Genomic DNA, 20,271 nt, shown 5'->3' with positions numbered 1-20,271 from the left:
TAGAAACTGATGAGAATCTAGACTTAATGGCACTCACTGGATAGAAGAAGCATTTGGAATGGATGGGGAAAGAGAAGAGTTAGAAGTCTGCTGTAAGTACAGAGGCTGGTATACGTCCTATTACAATAGAGACAATAAAATCCCAAGGAAGGGTCACAGCAGTAGAACTAGAAAAGGAAACAGAGAAGCAGATTCTCATGTGCATGTACTGGTGGTATTTTAAGGATGTTATACATGGTACTTACAAAAATATTCCTCCAGGAAAAAATTATTACCCTCATTGACAGATGAATCCACTAAAACTCGAACAGTTAGTGGTTTAACCAAGTGACATAGCTAGAGGTAAAATTAGGATTAGATCTAGAGTTGGTGCCCAAAGCAGACATATCCCCATTGCAGTACGCAGTCAGTGATGCTTTGGACTTGAGGATAGGAAGAAAGAGCACCATCTGAAGCCAGTGCAGGAAAGGAGCCACTTTTGAGACAGGAATGACTTGATTTCTTTAAAATCTCTAAGAACTCTATGAGTTTGAACTGAGTATTTTGACAACAAATAAATCAAAGTAATAAACAGCAAAAATCAGTAGTAACAGAATGCAAATACAGGCTTCTTAATGCTTTCTTGCTGGCTCTATAAAATGTTACATACTCATGTTCACTAATGCCAACCTGGTGTGCAAGTGCTCAGGTTCCCAAGACTAGACATAGTCTACATAGACCAAAATCAACCTTTGTTGGAAAACGAGAACAATTTCCTCTGTGTGTGAGAGCATCTGGATGAAGGTCAGTGGCTGTGTGAGCAGGTGACTCACTTATCTATGTCACAAGACTCACTATGAATTTATCCATTGTAAGTAAAGTTTGGAAAAGCTCCCGATCGCATGCATGTCTGAGGAGACTTGGCTTCTAAGTAATCCTTTTGCTGTTTTTTCTTTCTACTGGATCTTTTTATGTAACTCTGGCCAGCCTTGAACAAAAATCTTCCTGGTCTGAGCCCCCTTGTGCTGGGATTACAATCACGTATACCATCTCATCTGACATCTTAATAAGAGAAAAGGGGAGGACACACACACACACACACACTTCATCTGTATGTAAAGTGTAAATGGGTGTTTTGCCTACATTTATGTCTTGGTACCATGTGCATGCCTAGTACTCACAGAAGCCAGAAGAGATGTCAGATAACCCTGCAACTGGAGCTATACATAATTTTGAGATAGCTCATGTGTGCCAGGAATTGGATTCATAGCCTCTGGAAGAATAACCAGGGTTCTTAACTATCTCCAGTTCTAATAATCAGGAAGAAATTTTAATGATAATGTCATATGTTCATGGAAAAAGGTAAAACTTTGCAATTACATAGCTTTAGTAACTCTTATTATTGTCTGAAAAGACAGGAAAACACATGTGCAGTTAAATATGTATAAGGCAAATATGAAGAGGCAAACTAGCCCAGTAAGTAATGACTTCAAGTCTTTCAGTTTGAAATTTATCAATATAGACACAGTGATCACAGGGGTTAGTACCCCCCCACCCCTTTTTAAATAAAAACAACCTAAAAGATAGTGAACCTTCAAAATATGGCAAGTTGTTTATGCTGAAATGCATGCATGAGTTCAAATGACCAACGAAGGCTGGGGATTCTGGTCCTCGGGAATGGTGTTCCTTAAGGAAGGAACCACGGTTTCAGCCTATCCGCAGCAAGCTTACTAGTCACGTTAGACTTTTAGCAGACTTCTAGATGAATGTGCTTTTACAATAGCAGGCAGGCACTGAGAGTATCCCCCACTAACATCTCTATTAAGCACAGGAAGCCAAACTCAAGCTTCTGAGCCCGCCCTTCAGTCTCTTTGCTAAGTTAGACATGCACATTTGTGTCCTTGACAACTTCCCTTCACTTTCTTAAGTTGTATTAGTTTCCTGTGGTTTATAATAAAAAGGAAACACCGGCAGCTGATACATAATATATTTACAGACTTATTCATAAGACTGTCTATTTGGAGTACTGGGAAGCTCAGTTATGACTGAGTTCAACCCCTGAGAGTTTCAAGAACAGCAGAGACAGTTCGGTTAGGAATCTATTCCAGTACTTTTGCATTTCCCAGCCTAAGTGACTTTTCTACAAAGTAGGTCAGTCTGGCATGGGCTCTGAGCTACATTTTAAACTGTTCTATATAGCTGTCACAAGCAAGTATCAGTAAGACCATAGGTCAAAATACAGAGGATATCTAGTGGCCATTGGTGTGCTTAAGAATAATCTAAGCAATTGTTAGAAAAGCTGCCTCTCTAAACCTGAACCTACATGTCTACCATCTCCTTTTCTAATATCATTTTAACATTATATTACAGTTTCTCCTAATTTCTATTACATACAAAATACTACCATTTTGATTTGAAAACTATTTCAGTAATGTTAAAAATAAAACAATCAATTTTTCACCTTTTAAGAGCCATCCCCAGCTGAATAGGATGACATACTGTGATGAAGGGACCCTTAGTCCACTCTGCCCCATGGTCCCCCTTCTACACTTCCCTCTTATCATCTGCAACCTGATTTGTCAAGTGCTCTTATCTATCCAGCTATGATGTCTTTATATCAAAGCATTCTGTAGAGACTGAACAGAGAGACACACACCTTCAAATCCAAAAGGAAATCTTGTCTTTAAATCTTTGTCTTTAAATCCAAAGGGGAAACTGCCAGACATCCAAGTCCAATTGGTCTGCTTTACTCCTCCCCCACATCTGTGGACCCAATCACAGCCCCCAAATAACATAATCCTTCCTGTTACCCCCTCTTTCCACATGTGTGGATTCAATTGCAGAACAAAAATAACATAATCCTGCCTGCGCCGAACACTTGATTCTTTTGCCTTTATTCCTCTAACCATGCATGATAGAAACTATCTATGCAATACCTACATTGCATTATATATGATAATCAATCTAGAGATACTTTAAGTATGTGAGAAGATCTGTAGGCAATAGGCAAATATTCCACTTCATAGACAGCAGTCAACTCTACGGACCATGGAGCTAACTCCATGAAGAAGAGATGACTGTCCACATAAGACATAACAAATTCAAAGAATGCCCCTTTAGCTCATCTAGACTTTGCCATTCCTTGTACACTCCAAGCATGCTCCTGCCTCAGGACCTTTGCATTTTGGCATTTCTTTTGTTCTGTTGCTGTCTTCAAGTCTCTGCTCAGGTAAGGATGACCCAATTTGTAGCCCCTACTCAGTCCCTGGAAGTCCCTAACACTTCCTTCTTGTATTTTATTCTGCATCTCGCACACTACTCATGGATTTTCTTTGTGTCCCCCCTCTCTGGAACGGGAGCTGTGTAAGGTCCTGCATTTTCAAATACCTGTCCACTGCTCTTTTCTCTACACCTAAAGTGTCATGAGGAAGGTATCCAGTGCATTTTGGGGAATGTTCGTTGAATGCTCATGTCAGGATGGCCTGACAATCCTTCCCTCATCTCAGAGAACAAATCACAGCTACTGCTTCTTTGTCATTCAGTAGACAGGGCAAGCATCAGGGAGAGTATGGCCAGTCTCTGACATAGGAATGCACAAGAAAAGGGAAGGTGGCATCTCTCTCAGGTACTTGGGGACCAAGACTTGTCCTGTTTACCTCAGGGCCACAGAAGTCTGCAGAGACAAAGAGCCAGCCCTGTTCTCAATGCTGATATCCAGTTCATGGCTAAGGGCACAACAGCTATCCTTTTAGCCCTTCCAAGACTGGAGTTTAGTGGGGATTGGCCAATGACAAAGCAGAAATGCTGGAGAGCTTCCAGTCCACACAGTCAAACAACTTGGAAAAGCAATCAAAGCCCCAAACAATGACAGCTGGCGAAAAGTAATCATCTCAAGAGGTCAGCCTTTGGGAGCATCTCTGCTCACAAACAGTCAAAGTAAGAAATTTTATAGTAGTAACAAGAATTATGGGTTCATTATGCAATCAGCACATATCAACCAATTAAGCTCATTAGCTTTACTTCTAACAAATAAATTTTGTGGTTTTCTGTGGGGTGTGTGTGTGTGCGTGTGTGTGTGTGTGTGTGTGTGTGCGCGCGCGCGCGTGTACGCGTGCACATATGTGCTCACATGTGCTTTAGCAGTGATCAGTAATTGGCATTGACTATCTTCCTCTATCACTCTTCATCTTACTTTGGGAGACAGGTCTCTTACTGAACTTAGAGCTCATTGATTAAGAAAGACTGGCTGCCATCAAGCCCTGGGGCATCCTCTGCCTTCATCTCCCGAATACAGGGTCAAAGCAAGTGGCACTACAGTTTATATGCATGATGGGGAACTTGAGTCTTCATGTCTGTGTAGCAAGTGCTCTACCACTAAGCTATCTTTCCTGAGCTCTATGGAACAAATCATTCCAAATGCTGTGCCTAGTCAAAGGAGAGAGGCGAGTTTCCCTCCACTAATGGGAGTAGTTGACACTACTTGGAAGAAAGGTTCTAAATCGTTAGTGAACAGTTTGAACTTTTCAAAAAATATTAGCATAACTGAGCTGAAATAAAGCAAAATGGAGGCTAGCCAAAGCCTGTAAAATGTTTTAAATTCTGTCCTCCTGGGAGAAACTCTCCTCTGCTCTGGGAGAATTAACCTTTTAGGAAGATTAATCAGACGAAGGGGAAGATCTTTGGAAACTACCCCTTTCTTAGGGAGTGTCTATGAGCAGGTGAAGGTGCTCATGTAAGCATGAGAATTAGATGTGAGGTCATCTATGCAGGGATGCAAACAAAGCTATCACTTAGCCAGGGGCTCTGAGTCACAGCCCTTAGTTATGCTAGGAAGGACAGAAGAATTCAAACAGCAAAAATATCAAGCAAAAGACAGAAGGTTGTAGGATGGATAGTATCAAACGTTTGTCAGTTTGCCTGAAAGAATCATGAGAATTATGCTTTAAATTAAGACATGTCTCTTTGAATTAAGTATTTTTAAAAAGCCAAAAATCCTCAGCCAGGCTTTGTAAGATTCCTACATACACCCAGCACTCAGGAGGCCAAAGAAAGAGGATTGTTATGTTTGAGGCCAACCTGGTTGACATAGTGAGACTATGTCTTAAAATCAATGACAAGTGGAAAATAAGTCAAACCTTTTCTATAACAGAAAAAAAAAAAAAAAAGCCACAACTACCATACTCAGATGACCACTGTGCTATTTCACATAATTTAAGAGTAGCTGATAAACCTCAAATGTTGTAGTGACATTATGTTTTGAATAGAATTGTTTATATTTCCTGAGTTACCTTAAGAAAATCATAGTCAACTGCATACAAATTCTCCATGGAGGGTGGTCACACTTGTGTGGTGACAGGCTACAAATGTGCCATCGGACACACAACTCTATCTAGAGAGGAGAGTAGCACGCACTTCCAGTTAACTGTCATGTGCCAAGCTCACCGAACCTCGTAGCTGGAAGCCAAGCCATTTTTTAAAGAGAGTTTACAGATGGGACTCATTACTGAGACCCTACTTATTTTCTATCTTTGGTAAGAAACTACCTTAAGACAGTATTTCCACAGTCAAATTTGATTAGGATTCACATGCCAGCCATTCTTGAAATATTCAGTATTCACTAGACATACTTGTTAGTTACCGATGAGAACTTTTTAAGCATATAAAATTAAAAAATATTCTTTGTTAGCATGTTTCAAAAAAAAAAAAAAACCCAAAGGAATGGAATGTATTGACAACAATCTCAGAGAATGACTCCCACAATCCACCCCTAACATCTGCCATGCCTCTGGCCCCACTCAAAATCTGTGCTATCGGGCCTTGAAGCTGAACACATTTTAAAATCAAAGGCTTAACTTTCTATGAATACATTTTAAATTCTGCCTGTGTACACTAAGATAAAGCAGCTTGAAAATGCCCCAAACACCCCAGAGCTCATGTGTCTTCCGGTTCGTATTTTAGCAGGCATGCTACGACATTTGGCAGAAGCTTGCTAGCTCATATTTATACTGTTTTTGAAAGCAAATGCTCCCGAGTCTTTCCAAACACTCCTACCACCATGAAGCCACTAAATGTCATTGTGTGCTCACAGTCTGTGCTGATGCTTAAAATATGTTAAGAGATACCAAAGCATCATCTACTTACCCAGGAGACGTTTTTACTCTTAGGCGTTTTTAGCATGGCAACATTCAGGACGACTGAGGTGACCAACAGTAGTTTCACCAACATGGAAAATCGAGTGGCAAGTATTCCAAATGTCTTTGTTACCCAAATGCAAAGAGTCGCCTGGTTTGCCAGACACAGATGTCATGGGTAACAAGACAGGTCATTTTCAGATACCCCATTTTCCTGCCGGAGATGAAACAGGTAAAGTCGCACATCACAGTCAGGTCACTGTAGCCGCACAGTGCAAAGAGGCCACGGCTGTAGTCTGAGTTTCACTGACATACGCGCCAGAGTGGAGAAATCCCGTAAGAAAGAAAACTTGAATCCTTGTGGAGAAGCCTCAGATCATAGAGGAATCCTTCTATCAGATGCTGGATGGCCATTCCTAGTTCCTCTTTAAGATGCGTTTTAAAAGCTGGGTGATACTAGTTTGCAATTACTGACAAGCAAAACAATGTAAGCAAGGAATCTCTATCCACCGGACCTTGCAGCTCAGCTGCTGGCAGCTCCATATCAGGAGCACCAGACTCCAGGACTGCCTTGAGGTTAAGAGACTGGAGGGCTCAGTTTCAATAAATAATACACAGTCTCAGGTACAACGCACCTGCAAGTATCTGCTGTGCAGCATCACTGTCTCCATCTCTCCCAGACTCAGCAGGGCACCTGTTGTCTGTGGAGCCACTCTGGAAAAAGCTGGTATCCTGACAACCAGGTGTGTATTTGTTTATAAGGTAAGAAAGAAAATCCCCAAGGAGGTCAAATTAGAAGCTCTAGATGAGAGTCAGGCAGGAAGCGAGTGTTGGCTTTTGTCCCTCTGTTCCTGTGTCCTTGTGTCCCTTTCCTTTTCCCCTGTCAGCTCAGATTAACTAAGCAGATCCAGGCTAAATTTTGCTCCTATCAGTAGTGATCAGTGTGAGTTGATGAGATCGGATTATCCCGGCAGCCTGCTCTCTCTGTAACACCACACAACCTCAGAGCCTTCCGTCCCTCTCAGCACTACACTGAAGCTGGATAGAGGGGATTGTGTACACCAAAGAAAACCCGCTCACCGGAAGCCAAGAGCCACAGGCAGAGGTGGAAACAACTGTTTTGTTTTTCACTTTAGTTTCCTATGAACTCTAGCAGCCCCTTGGATTGGCAGGAAAATCACTGTAGAACAGACGCATAGTGGATTTTGATGTCCTTAAAACTTCTTTTTTTTGTCAGTTTTGCTATGTTGGTGTACAACTGAGGTCATGGGGTTCGATGGGGGTCAGGGAGAAACATCGGGCTGTGACCTTGGACCCAGTTTTTTGGTTTTTTTTTTTTTTGCCTTTACTTTCTTTCTCTCTTTGTTGTTGTTTCTGTCTTTCTCTCCAATCCCTTCCTTTCTTCATTCCTTTTTCCTTCTTTCAGTCCTTCCTTCCTTCCTCCCTCCCTCCCTTCCTTCCTCCCTCCCTTTTTTTCTCTACATTTTTGAGATGAGGTCTCATGTCACTTAGGCCTGCTTGGAACTCAATATGTAGACATGGCTGTGGATAAATTCCTGATCCTGCTGTCCCAGCTACCCAGATGTTGAGACTGCTGTCACATACCTTCACACCTGACAAGGGTCCCTTTTCTTGTGCATCTATGATATACAAGGCGCTGCCTAAATGAATTCACATACATTCAAAACCAGGAAATTGATATTGATATCACAACTTTAAAGGGTAGGAAATTAAGATTCAACTACCTCCTGATAATGACTAAATAGACTAAAGCAATGTTTTCTAGACTCCTATCTGAAATCAAACAACATATGGATTTGAGTCTGTCAAGTCTCAGTGTACTTTAAAGACGTCCCTGTTAAATATACAAGCACACACACACACACACACACACACACAGTCATTCGCATGCACACTCTAATGAAGTACATGCTGTTCCAGTATTTATAAGAATTCATAGGAATTATTGTTCTTATTTTTAATATGATGTTCTAGAGTTCCTCATAAGAAATCTTTTAGGATGAGTTTTTATTAAGCATAAAACAAAGAGGGATCATAGAGTTCCCTCCATATATGTGAACACTGTTGGCAGAGGACTTGCATCTCTGCTGATTCTGGTATGCATTCAGCATCTATAAAAAAGGGTAACAGCTAACATGTATCATTAGGTTGATTTTCAATGATTTTGGATTTTCTGGAATAGGCAATATTAGTAAGCCTTTATTTTAAAAGAGGAAAGTCCTTATATTATAAGGACTTTGTTAGAGATACTGAGGATTTTATCAATTCTAAATTAGAAGAGAAAATAGAACAGACAAAGGAGTACGCATAAAATAATATTTTTAAATTAAGGATTGGATTGAATCCATATGTGCTCTTTTGTAATGTGTGCATGTAGATGTGTGTGTGAGAGCTGGGTATGTAGTTGGTATGTGTGCTTGTGGTAAGTGTGTGTGTGTGTGTGTGTGTGTGTGTGTGTGTGTGTAGATCTCATTGCACAGTTTTGTTTAAGTGCCTGAGGAAATGGCTCATGTTGACTACAGTTTCTCCTTGGGGAATACAGCACCTCAGATTTCTCAGTAACTATTGTTGACTAATTGGATACAGTTCTGTAATGCAGTTTAAACAATCCTTTGAATGTAATTTTTGGTTAAACAATTCTACGGTATAATACTATTGAAAATGCATAAAGCAACTTGGATTCTGATGTTTTGGTTAAAATATGAATGTTAGAAATTACTTGTTTAGATTTGGACTGCATTCTCATATTTAAAAGATTCAAAGAGCCATGAAAGGATCATCAACACAAGCTTAATATTCTAGAAGAAATTGTTTTCTATAAAAGACTAGACCGTGAGGTTCCAGACACACTCACTTCAGCTGTTCCTTTAAATCCTGTGGCTGTGGGTTGCTTTGCTCTGATATGACTATCTCCTTATAAAAGAGGATATTGGGTACAGAATCAGAAAGACAAACACATGACTACTACGGCACTATATAGACCACCCCAAGAAGGTTCAGGATTTCCCCAACCCTCAGAAAATTGGAGGAGGTTCTCTGCAGATCCACTAGCAAGAGCATTGCCCTGGATTTGCAGGCTTCAAGTTACCAGGATGATGGTGAAATCAACGTCAATTGCTTTAAGCTCCTCCATATTTGATAACTGTTCAGCATTCCCCCTACCCCTAACCCAGCATACATGACATACATACATGACAAGGCTTTTTAGTTCCATAACTTGGGAATATTCAAAGTTTTTTTGCTTTGTTTTGCCTTTCTTTTAAATACATTAATTTCACCTCAAAGCCAATGGATAAAAATGTGACACTAATTTTTTTAAGTGACTAAGTATATCTGTAGTATATACTTGGCTTACATTTTACCCTATTTGCGAATGTTCTACATAGTTCATATACTGGACATCCATAAAGTGAGGACTTTCAGACTCCAAAGAGTGTACACATGCATAGGTTTATGAGCTCAAATAGAAATGAAATCACGTCTTTCTTCTCATTAAATCTCCTGTTTTTAAATATTTTTAATTATGAATATTAGCATCAAACCTTAGCACATTGATACCATCTATGGCAATAAATGAGCAATCACAGATATTTTAACTATATATTTTTCTCAGCAATAATATAATTACATCCCTCTCTAACTAATGATATATGTACAGCTGTTTAGGGTTTAAGTTGAGATGCAGTAAAACACAAAAATTACTCAATATTTGGACCAGACACATCACAGAACAAGCCTTTGTGGGAAAATAAAGGGGCCAAGCACATGTGTATCTCCATAAAACTCTATGAACTTTACTGCATATTTAAAAATCATAATGATAAAATATTAGAAAAGTGCTATCATTACTAATACTTCAGTAATCATAGAAATTCTATCCATTAGTCTTATCATTTATTATAGTGATAAGATGCACTTATATTACTATACCGCAGACTTGCCTTTATACTGGTTTGAAAAGTATATCTTCATATGATTATTTGACTTAAAATGCTATGAAATTTTACATTATGTGTACAAGAATATTCTAAAGAAGGCTTTTCTAGGCTTCACTAGAGTCTAATGGAGTCTATGGCACAGTAGATATAAGAATACCACCTACAAGATTTTAATGAATTCAATTAGAGAGCACCAATATTACTATACAGAACTATGTGAAAAAGAAAAAGAGCCCTTTGTTTATGGTTATTAAGAGGTAAAGTAATTAAAAGTTAAATATTTAAATCATTATGGTACATATTTGTACAATATTAAAACTTTGACAGTATTTGTGAGATCGTTGAATTGGATTTGATGGCAGTTTCCAAGTTTTCCATATGCCAGTTAACTTTGTAACAAAGTGTCCCAATCATAGTGGCTTCACAAAACAATTATGGTTCTGTGGGTTCTTTGAGCTCAAATGGACAGTTTGCATTTGGGAACCTCGGGAAGAAGTGGCCATAGAGCTACCAAGGCTGAGATTTGGAGCTACAGTCAAGTATTATATGCACAAGCTGGATGAGCACTGAAGCAGGTTTGCCCTCCTGGCTGGCAGTGCGTGTTGCCACTTAGTGGGAAGCTCAGCTGGACCGTCTTGCCTCAGGAAAATTTGAGACTTCTTTGTGTGCTATGAGCTCTGCCGTATGCCAACTAGAATCCTAGAGACAGTGTTCTCAAACCAAGCGTTTTCAGGTCCCGTACGCACACCTAAGGGTGTGTGCAGAGCTGCAATGTTCTTCATCAACCTTGAGAATCATATATCAACTATCAAGCCATGTGAGTCAGAGGGCCAGCTCAGAGTCAGAGGGAGGCAGGCACACTAGCCTGAGACTATTGGTGGTATGGTTTATGGCAGGTAAGAAGGACATTCAAGGAGCCCAGGTACTACATCCATGCAACTCCCCCTTACATCTACCACACATAGCACAGCCCTGTGCTTGATAAGAGGTGACCTATGATGGTTAGTTCCATCCACTCATTTCTTCAATGGTCATTGCAGCTCATTATTTCTCCAGAAGCCCCAGGTGAGTCCCCTTCTACTGTTTCTTATTTTGGGCTTCAGTAAATAAAAATGGGATCAAGAACTCCCTAGCTCCCCTGTACCATCGGAATTTCAATTACTCTCATCCAAGTCTTCCAACATAGGTGATGTTTTCCTCTTATTTTTATAGGGTCGGGGAGGTATGGGATAGAATTTCTCTCTGTATCAAAGGTTGGTCTTCAGCTCTTTAGTTCAGGCTAATTTCAAACTACTGATTCACCCCTATTTCAATGTCTTGAGATCCACAATTGAAGGCTCATTCCAACATGCCTTGCTAAGAGTGATTTATTTTTGAAGATGATGAATGCATTATACATGTGGTTTTGTTTGTTTCCATACCTTTCTGTCTCTATAGTTAAGCAAATACATAGCAGTTGCTCAAAAATAACCCAAGGATTTTCATCGTCTGAAAAATAAGATGTGAAAAGGTATCCTGGTTTTGAGAAGTGAGTTGGAGGAACTCAGCTCAAGTTTATGTTTGTGAGCTTTGCCATAGAAAGCGCGGTAATCATTCTTCGGGGCTCAGTTTTCCAACAGAGTATGGAAACTTCCGACTACTTCTTAGGATGATTCATCATTTTCCTCTTAAAGCACTTGCCTGCCTTCCTTCGTTTCTTCCTTCCTTCCTCATTCCTCCTTCCCCCTTCCTTCCTCAGCCTTCTTTCCTTTGTTCCTTCCTTCCTCAGCCTTCCTTGCTTCCCCTCATCCTTCCTGCGGTTCCATGTGACGTATGCAGTTCTTCCTTCCTTCGTGTGAGTATGCACATAGCTTGTGGTGCACACATGTGTGACTATGCATACGTTACAAGCAGAGGTCAGATCAGTATGATTATTGACTTCTAGCCATCGCCCCTTTCTTGTCTTGAGACAGGGCCTGGCTAAAGCAGAAGCTTGCAGCTTGGTCTAGGTTGGCTGGCCTCGAAGTTTCAGCTCTGTGGATCTGTATTTACCCCTGCCCTGCCCCCTGCAACAATGCTGGGGTTACTGGCATAATACATTTGTTTTCAATAGAAGAGCTGAATTTTATTCTAAGCACATATCAAATTGTTCCATCGATCAAGGATATTTCAGTAGGGCTTAATTGTCCATAACAGTTTAGTAGACTTTTTAAAACTGGAAACAGCTGTATGGGGTGGTACACACTTTTAATCCCAGCACCCAGGAGGATAGAGAGAAGGATAAGAGAAATAATAAGTAAACCAAGGAAACAGCTAATCTAGATCAATTAAACCCTTAAAAATATATAAATAAATATAAGTAAGGAAACCCAGACATGGTGATGCACACTTGCAATCGCAGCATTTAATAAAGTTAGAAAGGAGGGTCAGGAATTCCAGCCATCCATGGTTACATAGTGAGTCTAAGACCACTTAGGGGCTACATCAGTCAAGTAATTGACACATAACTAAGCAAGTAAATGAATGAATGAATGCACTTAAAAATAGACTCCTGTTAGCCGGGCGTGGTGTCGCACGCCTTTAATCCCAGCACTTGGGAGGCAGAGGCAGGCGGATTTCTGAGTTTGAGGCCAGCCTGGTCTACAAAGTGAGTTCCAGGATAGCCANAGGCAGGCGGATTTCTGAGTTTGAGGCCAGCCTGGTCTACAAAGTGAGTTCCAGGATAGCCAAGGCTATACAGAGAAACCCTGTCTTGAAAAACCAAAAAAAAAAAAAAAAAAAAGCCTCCTGTTGAGTCAGTATAACATTTTCTGGGGTCTGTTTCCCAACAGGTTGAATACCTATTATATGCCTGTGAGTCAGGTTCTGTTTCTATTTCCATGTAGGGGTGGCAACCTAGAGGGGTTAAGTGACCAATGGTCAAACCCAGCTTTGGCCCTCTAGTGTCAGGCTTCAATGCCTGCCTGGACCTCTGGTCTACTTTGCAGCTGTAAGAACATCTGTCCAGGGATGCCAAGAGCAGAGAGGCCTGAACTAGGGCTGTAGCCCATCCCTCTGTGGCTCACCATTATACTCTGTCATATCACCTCTCATTTCAGCTGCGTGTCAGGACACTTTGTAGCCTACTTCAAGCCCAAGCCTGTGGCCCTCACTCTTTGCTCCAGGCTCTCATAGTCTACAAGCATTCACTATGCCCAGAAGGTATTTTTGGGAGGTGGGGAGTGCTGGTTGAATTTACTTCACTTTACCGGTACCCTTGTTGATTTTTTTAAAAATGGGATTCTTTACCTTCTATCAGGAACTACCCTGGCCCAATATACTGCCTGCACTAAATGCTTATCTAGGGCTCTGCTTTTGAGGACTAGTGCCATGAAGAGCATGGAGTGGATTTTTACAATCCTATGTTCCTTCTCTTATCCCTTTGTCAAGTGAGTGTCTACTGATGCTGGTCTTCAAAATGACGCACTACCATTTTTACATCAATGCTTCAGCTATCTCACTGATGAAACTAAATACTCCTGACGGTCAGGGCTTGGCTTTCAGCTCTATTCCTCATATAGCGCTTCAGTGGCTACTTAGCAGCACCTCAGTGGCTACTTAGCACTGCAGTTGGTCTGTTAGACCAGGAAAGCCCTCTTCCTCTGAATGGTGTCACTTTTATGGGCTCTGAATTCATTACTTTTCTGCCAACATGAGCAAGTACTCAACAGCAAGCAGCTTAGGAAAGGGTTCATTTTGGCTCACAGTTTGACAGCACAACCCTTCACAGTGGGGACCATGAAGCAGAGGACTATGAGGCAGCCGCCTGCATTGATTGCATCTTCAGTCAAGAAGCAAAGAGCTGGGAATGATGTTGCTTTATCCAGTTTCTCCTTTTTATTCAGTTCAGGGCCTCAGCCCATAAAGAGGTGCCACCCATAGTTAAAGAATCTTCCCAACTCATTTAACCTCATCCAGATAACCTGTCACAGGCAAGCTCAGAGGCCTGTCTCTTCCATGATTATAGATACTCTCAAGGTGACAGTCAACATGAAGCATCATAAGGCATCACCTATTAACAAGACAGGCAGTGTCTTCTGGGACAGGTTCTCCATCCAAACAATGCTTACCCTACACTACAATGAACGTATGAAGGTCTGTAACTCACAGCTGGTTATTTGAAGTAGAGATGGCAGAAGCAGCACATATTTGGAATCAATCAGACCAGGACTAAGTTCCAGCTCACATCGTTAGGAAGAATGGAGAGTAGAAGACGATTTTATAGGACTCGGACTCCCCCAATAAGGGCCTTCTGTGAACCTTAAATGAAACTACATACGAAGTTCTGTGCCTCAGCACCCAGGTTTTCTCTCCACTATGTCTTTCGTGGGCTTAATGGTGTACTTATTATCAGTACCAAAACCCATTTTATTTTAGGCCTCCCTTTTGTAAGGGAGTTACAGGAAATGTTCACTTCACACAGGGAAGACAAATGATTGCAAGTGTACAAGCGAGCTAGTAAACACCACTTGAGATTTGTAGAGGTCAATGAAGACGGAGCTTTCCATGATGCAATATATGTTCTGTGCACTGATCAAAGGCTCTAGTCAAGGGATGATTGACAGATAAAAGGTGAAAGGCTGGTTAGTTCATATTGTTGTTCCACCTATAGGGTTGCAGACCCCTTCAGCTCCTTGGGTACTTTCTCTAGCTCCTCCATTGGGGGCCCTGTGTTCCATCCAATAGCTGACTGTGAGCATCCACTTCTGTGTTTGTCAGGAAGCTACATATGTAGCAAAAGATGGTGTACTCAGCAATCACTGGGAAGAGAGGCCCCTTGGTCTTGCAAACTTTATATTCCCCATAGAGGGAAACGCCAGGGCCAAGAAGTAGGAGTGAGTGGGCAGGGGAGCAGGGCTGGGAGAGGGTATAGGGGACATTCGGGATGGCATTTGAAATGTAAATGAAGAAAATATCTAATAAAATAATTAAAAAAAAAAAGGTGAAAGGCTGTATCCTCCTAGTGGAATGCATTTTCCTAATCTGTCCATTTAAAAAGAGGACCTCGGTCTAATACCCACTGAGAGGCCTAATGCCTAATGCAGGCCTTACATATGCAAATAAAATAATAGATTTTAGAGGCCTAGTCATCCAGTCCAAGTCCTGGCTCTGACCCCTCTTTGCCATACAACCTCTCTGCTTCCTTTTTCTTGGCGACAGAGTAAAAAGCCTCTGCAGGCCTCCCGAATGATAGGAATCGCAGAGGCAAATAGAATCCCCTGGATGTCACATTTACCCTATAAAACACAGGGCAGCAGGTGGCAAGGTACTGATACATAGACTGCATTAGCAATCTGAAGTAGACTTTTGGAGCTTTCAAATCCAGTCTTCATGTGCATAAGTTTTTGAATGAGGTCATCTAGCAATGTGTAAGTTTGCTTTTCTGAATTTCTTAAGAATTATAATGGAAAGGTGGATGAACTTGGTTCAAGAGATCCCTGAAACACACAGGTTCAGAAAGTTAAGCCGCAATGATTTGAAACAGTTGCCAGCACTTGATCTCTTAGGCTGGGGATTGTTTTATTAATTTTAAGGTAATTGGTACAAATGAGTTTGAAGAGCTCTTTAGTTGTTTAGGTAAATCTCAATTTATGCTGCCTAAAACTCTGTCAATAGATCATGATACATGTATGTATGCATGCATGCATGATGTATGTATGTATGCATGCATGATGTATGTATGTATGCATGCATGATGTATGTATGTATGCATGCATGATGTATGTATGTATGCATGCATGATGTATGTATGTATGCATGCATGATGTATGTATGTATGTATGTATGTATGTACAGGAAACTGGGGGAGGTACTCCAAATCATTTACAAGATGAACAAAACCATTTACTGGGCCACTTCTGGGATGGCTTTCAAAAACACATGCATGTCCTTCCAGATTTACTTAATTTTTCTAACCAATTAAATCAGAACATCCTTGCTAAGAAAATGGGAACAAAGAGCTTTATACATTCCTTACTTTCTACCATAATTTCTTTATAAGATTATTTTGAAGAATCCAAGGGACCAAAATGTAGTATAAAAGTAAATTATTTTCAGCTGTCTTCGACAGTTTGATTGCTACAGCTTTCCTTATGAATGCTTAAATAAATTATATTTTAAATGTAAAACTAGAGAGCAAGCATTACCATGTTTACTCTGCATGTTCCTACGTTCTTTCAAGGTTCTTATCATCAGGACTTAACTCATCACTCTGACCTTCACACTGGGAACATGGGAGACTCAGTGCTGCCTGGTTTTTTTTTTTGCATTCAAACAGGAAGGATGTAAAGATTGGGGATAGGGGATACTCCTAAGGTTCACAATCCAAACTTTGTGTCTGTATCCATGATGTATATCAATTAATGATGCAGTTGGGCTTGAAATAACTCTGAATAGTACAGCAATATTAAAAATAACTTTAGCAGGGTGCAGTGACATGTGCTTCTAATCCCAGGGCTCATGAGTAGGGGGAGGGAGATGAGGAAATTGGGGTCATTCTCAGCTACATGGTAAATTTGAGGCTACTCTGGGCTATATGTGTGACTGTGTTTCAAAAAACAAAAAGAAAAAAAAACTAAAAACAAAATGAAAACCAAGGGAAAAAGGGATAATCTTTTGATTCTAGAATATAACCATTTCTAGATAATACCATGATTACTTACTTAAATCCAAGTTCTAAGTCAAAACTAGATGTCAAAATTCTTCCATGTTACAGCTGGCTACAGGAGACCAGTTCCTAACTTGCCTATGTGATCTGCTGACAGTTCTACCCAAGACTCAAAAGCGGCGGATTGACAACAATCTCCAGGCATGGTGGTATATACCTATAACCCCAGGCCTTGGGAGGCAAAGGCAGGCAGATCTTGGTGATTACAGGTCAGCCTGGTCTACAAAGGGAGCTCAGAACGGCCACAGCTACATAGTGAGACCTGACTCAAGAGAAACGAAGAAAGAAGAAAAAGGCGATAAGGAGGTAATCAGAGTCATGCCAGTCTGGCCTCTCAGCTGTGCTCTTCCTGAGGGAGCTATGACCATTCTCAAAGGCCCAAGAAAAACAGCCTTCAGTAGTGTGGGATGCTAAGTAGGTATTGATTAAGTGGAGAAACACAAACATTGTTACAAATGAACCAGAGCCATCTGTCAAATCCCCAGATCTCGGGGTTTCCTTGCTCTTGTTGGAAGGGTTTCTCTGCCTGCATTCTATCCGGGCTTATACCGACTTACCACGCCATAGCATTTAAAGTCATGCTGACTGGGGCAGTCTCTCTCAGCTCCTTAGAAGAGACTTTTGGGGGGGGGGCAGTGCATTGTCTGGAAAGAATGTAGATTCCTGAAGTTCTCACAACCAAGAGGGCCTTATTTCCAGATGTGTGAGACTCCAGACAAGCTTGGAGATCAGAAGTCTACATTACTGACATGTTCAATAAGACTGAGAATTACCTACTTTTTCATATTGCTTATATCAGCTTCAGGCTTTGCTTCGGAGTTAACGTGCGAGTGTGTGTGTGTGTGTGTGTGTGTGTGTGTGTGAAATTATCCAAAATCACTGCCTTTTTTTTGCTTAGAATTTACACAGTTCTAGTCTCTTGTATCCTATGAAGCAGAAAACAGTTCATCATACACAAAAAACCTGAATTTTTAATTTATTGTTTGAAATAATCACAAAAATAAGGCTTTTTTGATACATTGACACTGACATTTATGAAGGGCAGGCAAAGACCAAGAACAAATAGAATTGCAAGTCTTTCATTTAATATAAACACAATTTTATAGTATGTCTGTAATTAAGTAATTTATTTTGAAACTAGATCTACTGATTAATATTACTAATAAAATGGGTGATAACACTTTACTCTGAGTTGGGGTCCACCTGGTCACAGAAAGCTGTGAATAATCTACTTATTGAGTTACCTGATGTTTATAAAGGGAGAGCTATCATATAAAATGAATAGAAATTTAAAATCACCATGGGAGAACAAAACATGGTGTTGTCTTTGTACATCAGCTCTCTTTCTGAGAAAAATCTTCCTTGTTCATTCTTCCAGTGTCACCGAGAGCAGTGGCTCTCAACCTCCCTAATGCTGTGACCGTTTAATACAGTTCCTCATGTGGTGATGACCCCACAACCATACAATTATTTTCATTGCTACTTCATAACCATTTATTACTTTTACAAATTGTAATACAAATATCTGATTTGCAGATGGTCTTCAGTGATTGTCATGAAAGGGTCCTTCAACTCCTAAAGGGATTGCAACCCACAGTGGTTCTTGTGAATCAGTGATCTAGAGACTGAAATTCAGAAATCATGTCAGCAGCCTACTGTACCTTCTCTTACTGTTAAGCTAGTTTTGTTTCTTCAGGAAGGAGTGCTGCCACTCAGAGGTTAGCAATGAGAAATAAATTCTGGGAGCAAGAAGATGCCTTATCAATGTGTATATCTGACTCATCTCAGGTCTGGCATGTAAGAAACTCCTGCAGGTACAAGTCTACTCATGGATGCAAGCGAGCATGTCTCTGTCACTGGTCTTGAACTAGACAGTCATGGAACAGAGATATCTGAGATAGCATATGTATGACTGACCAACTTAAGGCTTGTACAAAGTGCCACATGAAGACTGGGTCTCTTCAAGGTCTTAAAAACACAGGCAAACACAAACATCCAACCAGTCAAGAAAAGAGACAAAGAAGGAGGAGGAGGGGAAGGAGGATGTGGAGGGGGAGGGGAAGGAAGAGGAGGAGGAGGAGGAGGAGGAGGAGGAGAGGAGGCAACATGGAATCTCATTTGCATGAGAAGCAGGTCAAATGGAACTCAAATCAGCATCTATCACAAGTGTGTTCTTTGATCTGCTTGTACTGTTTATCACTGGGACACAGTTAAGTGTGACAGGGAAAAGGGTGTAATAAATCTTACAGGGTGAGAAAAAGAGAAAAATGATAGACATTCTTTCTAGCAGGGACAGCTTTATCCCTTGAACTAGAAACTCATTTCAAAATGACTGCTGTTTGGGTACAGAAATGAAAATTCTGATGTTTTCAAATGATAATGAGCAGATTATAATCAAAGATGGAGATTTTATTAGACTGATTGCTTTGCAGAGAATGACTAAGAGTCTGTAAAGAGGAAAAAGAAAATTATATGACTTTTGGTAAGGTGGAGGTGTGTACTGTATCAGAGGAACGGAACAAAACAATGGTTTCTTTTTCAGTATATATGTGAATCTGAAGGAAAGTCACAGCTCTGGGAAGTTCTGACCAAACAAAAACCCATAGGCCAACAGCGCTTAGAGTCAACATCATGTAATACTGTCTAGGTTTTTAATCTGTATTATTGCTTTATCAGATCTGATCTGCAGGGATAAAAAAGCTAGTTGTGGATGGATTTTTTTTTAAATGTTATTAAATCACCTCTGAAGGGACTGTAAGATAGCTCAGTGAGTTGAGGTGCTTGCTATAAGCCTGAATACCTGAGTGTGACCCCTGGGATCCACATGGTAAAAAAATACAACCTGCTCCAGCAAGTTGTCCTCAGATCCCACACACAGGGCATGGCATGGCACATACATGCTCCTCCTCCCCCTCCCCCAACTAAATAAATGTAATATTTTAAAGTCACTATTTAATGAATTTTCAGTAACTCTTAGAGTAACATGGGTCCTGAGAAGTGTTGTCAGATATAGGAAAACATGAAAACTTTCATAGTCCTTTCTATTTTACCTCCTTTTTTTTTCTTTTTCTAAGACTGAAATTAATTTTCATCAAAGTAACTGGGTAGGGACTAGGGACATCTGTGTGAAGTGGTCATCATATAAGCACAAAGACCTGAGTTTGAGCCATAGTGCCAACCCAAAAGCTGGGCACAGAGCTGTACATCTATTATTCTATTTCTGGGGAGTTAGAGACAGGAAGAGCTATGCCTAGAGCTTGAGAGACAACTAGTCTTGCCTTGTTGGTGAACCCCAGGTTCAGTGTGAGACCCTGTACCAAAATATTAGGCAAAAGCTGGACATGCTATATTTTTGATCCTATTAATTGGGAGGCAGAGGCAGGCCAATTTCTATGAGTTTAAGATTAGTAAGTGCTACATAGTGAGGTCCTATCTACAATGATGATGATGATGATAATGATAATAATAATAATGATGATGATAAGAAGAAGAGGAGGAGGAGGAGGAGGAGGAGGAG

At 40.6% G+C, this 20,271-nt stretch overlaps 1 protein-coding gene and 1 long non-coding RNA gene across 6 annotated transcripts in view; one reads left to right on the top strand and one right to left on the bottom strand.

Moving 5' to 3' along the window:
- The window catches only part of Cacnb2 (calcium voltage-gated channel auxiliary subunit beta 2), a 355,154-nt gene that overhangs the window by 199,150 nt on the left and 135,733 nt on the right, over window positions 1–20,271 (bottom strand). The window lies entirely within an intron of this gene.
- Window positions 6,631–20,271, top strand: part of LOC110318395 — a 26,655-nt gene continuing 13,014 nt past the window's right edge. Inside the window, exon 1 of the long non-coding RNA XR_002380363.1 lies at window positions 6,631–6,853. This is a non-coding gene — a long non-coding RNA (uncharacterized LOC110318395). The remainder of the gene's footprint in view (window positions 6,854–20,271) is intronic.

This window comes from Mus pahari, chromosome 3 (genome assembly GCF_900095145.1).
Source record: "Mus pahari chromosome 3, PAHARI_EIJ_v1.1, whole genome shotgun sequence".
NCBI classification, from domain to species: domain Eukaryota; kingdom Metazoa; phylum Chordata; class Mammalia; order Rodentia; family Muridae; genus Mus; species Mus pahari.
This window is presented reverse-complemented; position numbering and strand designations above follow the sequence as displayed.